We start from the raw sequence: 7,667 nt of genomic DNA, 5'->3' as shown, positions 1-7,667 counted from the left end.
GTGCTTTTAATTCTTCTCGTAATTATTTTCCTGTTTGTCTGGCTGGCAGGTTTTTGTGAATGTGTGCATTTCTGAGTGATGTTCTGGAAAGTTCTCCAGGCAGAAGTAATTGAACCCTGAGACCAAACTCCACCCCCCCCCCATCTGGCTGCCATCCTCGTGACCTTGCTGCTCAGCTCCACACTGGTGGTGAGGAGGATTGACCCCGAGAAAACAGACCCACCAAATCAGGTCTTTCTGGGTGAATTTAGTCCATCGTTTGTGTGCAGGAATATTGAAGCCTGCAGGTCGTGTACTTTCATTGCGGCGAGCGTCGACGACCCAGAGCCCCTCCATCACCTGTACATTCGATGCGGCCGTGGACATAAAAAGCCCCCCTGCGTATCACCGACGGTAACTAGGCAAGCGGCTACGAGCCTCGGATGCAGTGGCACACTCGCTCTGCGTTGGAGTTGTTTTCTGGTGGTGGAGTAACTGAGAGAATAGAGCGGATGTCGGTCTCTTGCCGCTCAAGTTACATAATGCGCTAAGACTGTCTCACATGTCGAACTCTAAGGCGTGCAGAATCACCAGGATGTCGGGTGTGAGCTTCACAGCGAGATTCCTGCACAATTATACATGCCTAATAAACACAAAATCTGATCAGACATAGATCCAGCCACTTATAATGCTTCTGAAGTAGAAAGACATCATAGTTGCACTAATCATATGACTCCAGGAAAAAAACCAATCGGCTCATAATTACAAATATTGCTCAAATTCCCTAAGTATTTATTAAAAACAAGTGCTGCCCATGGAGTTCAAGGACCATCTCTTCCTCTCTGTCTCCAAACGTCTCCTTAAAGCATTTCCTGTCATATCCAAAAAGCTGTCGAGGTGAGATAACTGGGGGAAACCAGCGTACGCCCCACAAACCCAGGTAAGTGTCACTCTCCCACCACGCAGCTGGGAGACACCTCCGCGGAATATTCCAGAAATAGGATTCTTAGCTTTTGGCAGCAAACAATCCGCCATGTTTCAAACTGCTGTACAGTGCGGCACACAGACTGCTAAAGTCTTTCAAAAACCCTTTACAGGCAGTCGCTTACCACATAAGGCAGTGTGAGGCTCAGTGGGTTAGGACTCATGTCTGTGATCAGAAGGTCGCTGGTTCAAATCCCAGAGTTGGCAGAGTGATGTTACTGTTGGACCCCTGAGTGAGACCCTAACCCCTGAATACCCCAGGGACTGGCTGACTCTGTCTTCTCAATGGTCTGCTGTTTTGACTAAAAACATCTACCAAATAAAATGTAAATATATAAATATATAGACAACAAAGGCTTTGCTCCCTCAGCAAACATTTTTATCTAGCTATTTATAAACTCATGCATTTAGTGTTCATGCCTAAAAGAGAAATTTCACGGTCACTGAAATTTAATATGACATATCAATTAATATAGTTTTTTGACTTCCCAAGTCACGCTGTTTATTGACGACGGCTGTGCATACACACAAATAGCGGAGTGGGAGATTATCTGTCCAGATTTCTCCTTCCCAAAGTAGTTTCCGGCATGTTCTGCTGTTGATCCAGCGGGATCTGATGTAATTAGATTCGATGGTTTATTCAATGGAAGGCTCAAAAGATAGCTGAGATATACTCCAATGAAATACGTTAGATTTTCTTGTGTTCATTTGTACTGTGTAAAGCATTTTAATGCAGTTTTATAGCCTGTGATAGTGATAGATATTGTCCATGTGTGTGTGTGTTTGCCTTGATAGATGTGCACAGACTAAGTACAGGCACCAGGTGCCCAGAACCCTCTTCGTCATCACCATGGTGACCGCTAGCCAGCCGCTGCCTTAGCTCAGTGTCTCCCATGGCGACCGCGTGACTTGGGGGGCGGGGCATGTGTGTCTCTGCTGACATTCACCAGGGAAGACCATCGCAGTGGGGCACGCTGAGACAGGCCCGATGGGGCGTCGCGGCTCAGTCACGGGAGACCCCCCCCCCCCCGAAGCGTCCTCTACGGGAGAGAGCCCTTCTGTTCCCATCAGCCGCTCCGCTCAGCCAGCCGCGCAGTTGCGATGTCCCTCCAGTAAACTTGCGCCATGTAACACTCCCCCGGTGATTAAACGGAGCTTTGTTTGTGTTCAGAGGCTGACGTCAGCTGTGCAGGTTGTACCCTGCTGGTAGTGGGGGGGGTGAATGAGGGACTCTCCTGAATGTGGGGAGTCCGGAATCCAGAAATACCTCACAAACGCAAGACGGGAAGGTGGCTGAGCAGGGACAGGATTCACGATGGCTGCGGGTTTGATGTCGGCCCGGATTCTTCCATATTATATGTGAGCAGGAAAGTATTAGTTCATTTAAACCTGGTAACATCCACATAAATAAGATAAATACCATCCATGATCCTGTACGGGATAAGTGCTGATGGATGGATGGATGGATGCAAATACTACTACTACTACTAATTATAATAATAATAATAATAATAATAATAATAATAATAATAATAATAATAATAATGAAACTATGTGCATCTTCAATGAGCATTAATATTTCATACTCACTGGTGGGCTGTACTTTACATAGTCTTTTCCTGCAAGGATTGGTTGTGACTTTATGGCAGATTAATACTGACATTCAGTATTCAGACTCATGTCACAAACAGCGCTGCACTAGGCCCGTATTGTGTCAGGCGTCGATGATCATTCGGAGGCACAAATTCAGCAGGTGAAGTTTCCGCCGCTTTGTGGGCTTTTATCGACAGCGCGGCTGGATAGCAGCCCCTCCGGGATCCATCCTAATATTGATCACGTCTCCCAGGTGACCAGGCACCTCGACAGCCTCTGTATTCCTTTATCTCGCCCCGTTTTTTGCATAGAAATGGCTGGAAGACGGAGAAACGTGCCTTGACATACCCAGCATCGGTAGAGGACATTGGCAGTTTTCTTTAAAGGACAATTTACAAGACACGTATGTAACGGCAGCCTTATTTGGCACTTATTTGGTCTTTTGCAGTTCAATGTGGGCGGGATTAGCATCAGCTGCCAATCACATCACTGGCTTAAACCAATGGGGACAGATAAGGTTTCCAGCAGTAACAGTCAGTGAGTAAGAACAATGGCAGCTAAAAATTCTTGAAAGCAGAAAGGGGCCGGATCATAATTGTGCTTCTGTTCCTTCGCCGGATATACTATGACCTCATAAATTATAAGCAATTTTTTTGTCTATCCGTCTACCCATACGCCTTCAAATAGCCATGTCCTCAGCTAATGGGACGTCCCAGGAACAGCGACCATGGAAGCCATGGTAAGGGACCATCTTTATAAGATGCCTAGTCCAACCATCTCTGGCTCCTCTAGATCCAGAACAGCTACAGTCCTACTTTAATGGTAATCCTTGCTCCTGTAGCATCCTAAAGCTGTTCCAAATATCCCCAAACAGCAATTTAGATAGAAGCAATTCAATTAAGCTAATAGGTGGAACCCTATTCCCTATAATGTTTAGAGGGAAATGCTAACAAATCAGAAGAAAACTATCAGTCCATCCATCCATCCATCCAATTTCTATACCTGTTTGGTCTTTTCTGGGTCACGGGTCAGCAGCCTACCCCAGAAGCTACGGGCAGGGAATAATCCAGTTCGGGGCAGCGACCATCACAGTCAAACCAAAACCAAAATTAAATTCACAGAAATCTGGATTTGGGGAATGGAAATCATGTTGAGTTCATGATATATCTATGTTAAGACTGCTGCTGATGGAAGGTTCTGGAAGGTTTTTAAAAGCTTCTGTTAGGATGGATTATTGTTTTGCTAATTGCTAATGAATTTAACCTGCCTCCTGGTTCCCGGTGGTATAATGTCCAGCAGCACATTGTCATTCCCACCCTGGCTTTCAAAACCACATTTCTCAATTCACTGTGTTCTGTAGTACTAGGACACCTTAAATTTTGAGGTGTGGTTTTCTTTGACTTGCACAAACATTAACAGCTGATTAGGGTCAATCATGTCTTCGTATTGATCAGATCAATTGCAGGAAGAGCTAATGGCTGTGGGCCATCAGAAGCAGCTCTGACAGGGTAAAGGTGAAATACTTCCTGTCCTTCACCTTTGATTGTTCAGTCAAGTGACTCCTACAACTACAGAATGCGTAACACATTTGTGTTATGCAAGATTCAGACAGATAGCCATGTTTATTAAGTATAATCCATCACTGTAGTGCATTGAAGGGGTGTAAAAACAAAGAAGGACGTGTGATTTTGCCATGAACACCTTAACCTTTCTGTGACTCTGCCCTGTTGTACTGACTAACACCGTGTCAACATATTTGATATAGGACAAGATCATCTACAGCGGGATACACTTGGCCTTTGTGGAACCCCTTGGTTTCTTGGGATATTGATGACCCAGAAGTAGCACGGTCTTGGTGACATACACACTAATGTCACCAGGAGCCGGTAAAGATGATTATTGATGTGTATCTTCCCCAAGCTGAAAGCCACACCAGAAACCGATGCCTCTATTGTTTATGTTGGGTTTCGTGTTGAATAATTACTATGGGCTTCTCAGATCCTCCATGACCTCATGCATGAAGTCAAGGACGTTGCAAGTTCTGATAGGTTAATCAATGTATCCGCAGGTGCCCTGGCAAGGTAAAAGAGTCTGTCTCACAGTCCTGTGTGGTGGTTAGGTGTCTAAATCCCCTACAAAATACCTGGAATGCAGTCACATGAGAAGCTGTGGTTTTCTAACGATATGTGTGAGGACATTGGGGAGGGGGGGGGGCATCCATCATTTCCCAGGGGCCTCATCACGGTGACTCTGGCTGCTTGCAGTGATTCATTCCACCCGCTCCTCTTAGTTATAAAACTCGGTGGAGATGTTACTGGGCACCTATCCGTCAAACCTAGACGGAGAAAAAAATCCCAATTTGCACGCAGCCCATCTTGCAGAAGAAGCAGGACTCTTATATCGTGTTATATCACATTATATCTCCAGTTATTCTATAACTCATCCTGTTTTACACGGAGAATCGCATAAATCTTACTGCTGCCTTTCTCTGGAAGACAACCAAAGCAGGAAGAGCACTGAGTGCTGCTTTAGGCAAAGTCACCCTAACAATACAGTAGTTATACATATTTCCTGGCCAGATAATATATTAAAGAGTTTTAGATTTTAGACCTGCTTTTAATGCGTTTGTCTCTATTTTAGCTGTGTTATTCATGTTATAGTAAAAAGCCTCAAGGTAATGATGTAATACATATCAGATATTGCTGTCACCATCTCAGGTTTGTTTCATATTTTTGACTCTTTAAAATAGCCCCCTTTATGCTCCGATGACAGCATTGCAGGCTCTTGACATTCTCTCAGCCTGATGTATACATTCACCTGGAATGAAAATCCAACAGTCCTGAAGGAGTTTACACAAGTTGACTGGGCACAAGTTAACTACCCAACACATCCCAAACCAGCTGTATGGGGGTTGGAGGGGGGGGTGTGGGGGCCGGGTCATCTGTCACGGCACTTCATCTGTGAGGTGAGCTTAGGGTTGTTATGTTATTGAAGAACAAATGATTTTATGTGGGTGTGTCCAAGCCTTTGACTGTCTGCATGTAGTTTACTAAAACATACTAAAATTACCAATAATATTATTTAGTCTTTAAAATTGTCTCTTTAAAAAAAATCCAGGGTTTACACTGCATATCTAGTCTACCACTGGTCCCAGCAGTGCAATGTGCATTTTTGTCCCAGTTGAACGTGCCTTGTTCAGTTTTAAGAAGAGCCTGAGATGTTCCTTTTATTTTGGGCAATGCTGTGTCCTCTGGGTATCTGTAGTTGAGGTGTAGACCTTCATTAGGAAGTCTTGTTTTGGGCTGTGGCTATTCGACTTGGAGATTGAAACTACAGCACATCTGCCCTCCGGAAAAAAAGCTCACTGTGTCTCTATCAAACAAACTTGGAATTCTGTCTGCGATCGCTGTCGAGCGAGGCGTAGCCAGCTAACCAACCGCATGCGTCAGGTACCTATGAAAGAGAGTGGTGATTATTTTTTTTCTCTGAATCAGCAGCTGGCTGAGTCACAGTGTTCGTGACGCGGTTTGCGTCAGTAAGCGTGCTTTACACACCTCCGGAGTCACTGTTTTTCATCACTTTAAAAAGGTGCTTGAGGACACGACAGCCTGGCTGAGCATGTGACCGCCTTTCACACGTTTTAATGAGACTCTACCTCTCGGTGTGCTCCGGGAGAATCCCGGCCTAAATGAATCCACTGAGAAGACCTCCAAGCTCATTCTGAACAGAAATTTAACCCACTCTTTCGGAATATCGCCTTCATTCAGGCATCTAGAGAAGTGTTTTTGTCCTCACTGTCCTGCATATCAATATCCTCACATTGAATACCTGCCTTTATCCTCTGCTTGGAATTTTCTGGCACAGACAAATGACACATAAATATCACTCTGAGTTCTCTAATGTTATTCAAGTGTCCTGGAGGTGGTACCTAAGTGAGTGAATTATGGATTTTTCTATCGTTTTAAGGGGATCTGATGTATCAACCCCCATTTCTAACACACACACTCAATTACTCACCGACAGGAATTTACATAAACTACTTTAGACAGCATTTTGACAATCTTAAGGCAAAAGCAAAAGATTTAACGATTTTTTATTTTTTAACCCATAATCCAACTCATTCTGTCAAGGTTTCTGGTAATTAATGCTAACATCCTATGTGCTGGTAACCCGTGTTTTTATAATGCCGAATTGAAGTGTGATGATTATCATATTTGCTTATCTGGCTATTGCTGAATTCTTCTCATAATGTTTTTATAAAGACATTGAATAAACCATATATAAGATAACCCTGGATATACCAGAAATGGTGCATATTTTGAGTAAATTGAATTACAGCCCTTATGCATTTCTCAGTCTGCACAGGGGGGAGAAAATGAGTTCATGTTTCATTTAATAGCGGGTGGAGGATTGTTCTCGCTGGCATGGAGGGGCAGTTTGAATGCATTGTATTTTCCTTCCAGGCTCTCGATTGGCTGGTTCGCAGAAAGCACCTCAGGGGTGTCTCCTGATAGGAGTCATCTCCTGGGACTACACAGAGGGCGGTAAGGGACACTGTCCCTTTAAGGGTATTTTTAGTTCGACAGTTATCCCTGGTCACTGGTCAGGAAAATACGTTAAAGCCAGTATTAGACCTACAGACCTCTAATAAGGATGTATAGGGTTTGAGCAGCTAAAACAGCACAATTTAAACAGTGGTTTGCAACCATAGAGTGGAATTGCCTCACTGTGGACTTAGCATGTGTCAGACAGGAAGAAGGCTGCTGTGGAGACCATCTGAAGGTATGAAGCTTTTATTCAAATTACAAACAGTTGTGATTTCACACTCTCTCTCATTCACTATCTATGCGTTTGTTACTCTGCATGTGTGCGCGTGTGTGGGTGTGTGCATGCACCATTAGTTTTTATCTTGTAAAAGATGATGTGGGGATCTGTGATGTGTAGGCACCAATGAAATGCCCATTTTCTTGTAAAAAAAAAAAAGCATTGCAGATTATGCAGTCTATATATTGTCCATTTTTATATGTTTTTTACTCATTTGTAGTTGGTCGCTATATATGTGTGTATATTTATCATTTTTATGCTAAAGTTCATTACCCATAGTTTCTCAC

General features: G+C 43.8%; 1 protein-coding gene across 1 annotated transcript in view; it reads left to right on the top strand.

Moving 5' to 3' along the window:
- Positions 1-7,192: 7,192 nt before the first annotated feature.
- Positions 7,193-7,667, top strand: part of LOC111833280 (protein piccolo-like) — an 88,433-nt gene continuing 87,958 nt past the window's right edge. The window contains exon 1 of the mRNA XM_023791411.2: positions 7,193-7,338. The gene's annotated coding sequence lies outside the window, so the exon portion shown is untranslated. The remainder of the gene's footprint in view (positions 7,339-7,667) is intronic.

The sequence above is a fragment of the Paramormyrops kingsleyae genome, chromosome 1 (assembly GCF_048594095.1).
Source record: "Paramormyrops kingsleyae isolate MSU_618 chromosome 1, PKINGS_0.4, whole genome shotgun sequence".
In the NCBI taxonomy this organism is placed as follows: Eukaryota; Metazoa; Chordata; class Actinopteri; order Osteoglossiformes; family Mormyridae; genus Paramormyrops; species Paramormyrops kingsleyae.
This window is presented reverse-complemented; position numbering and strand designations above follow the sequence as displayed.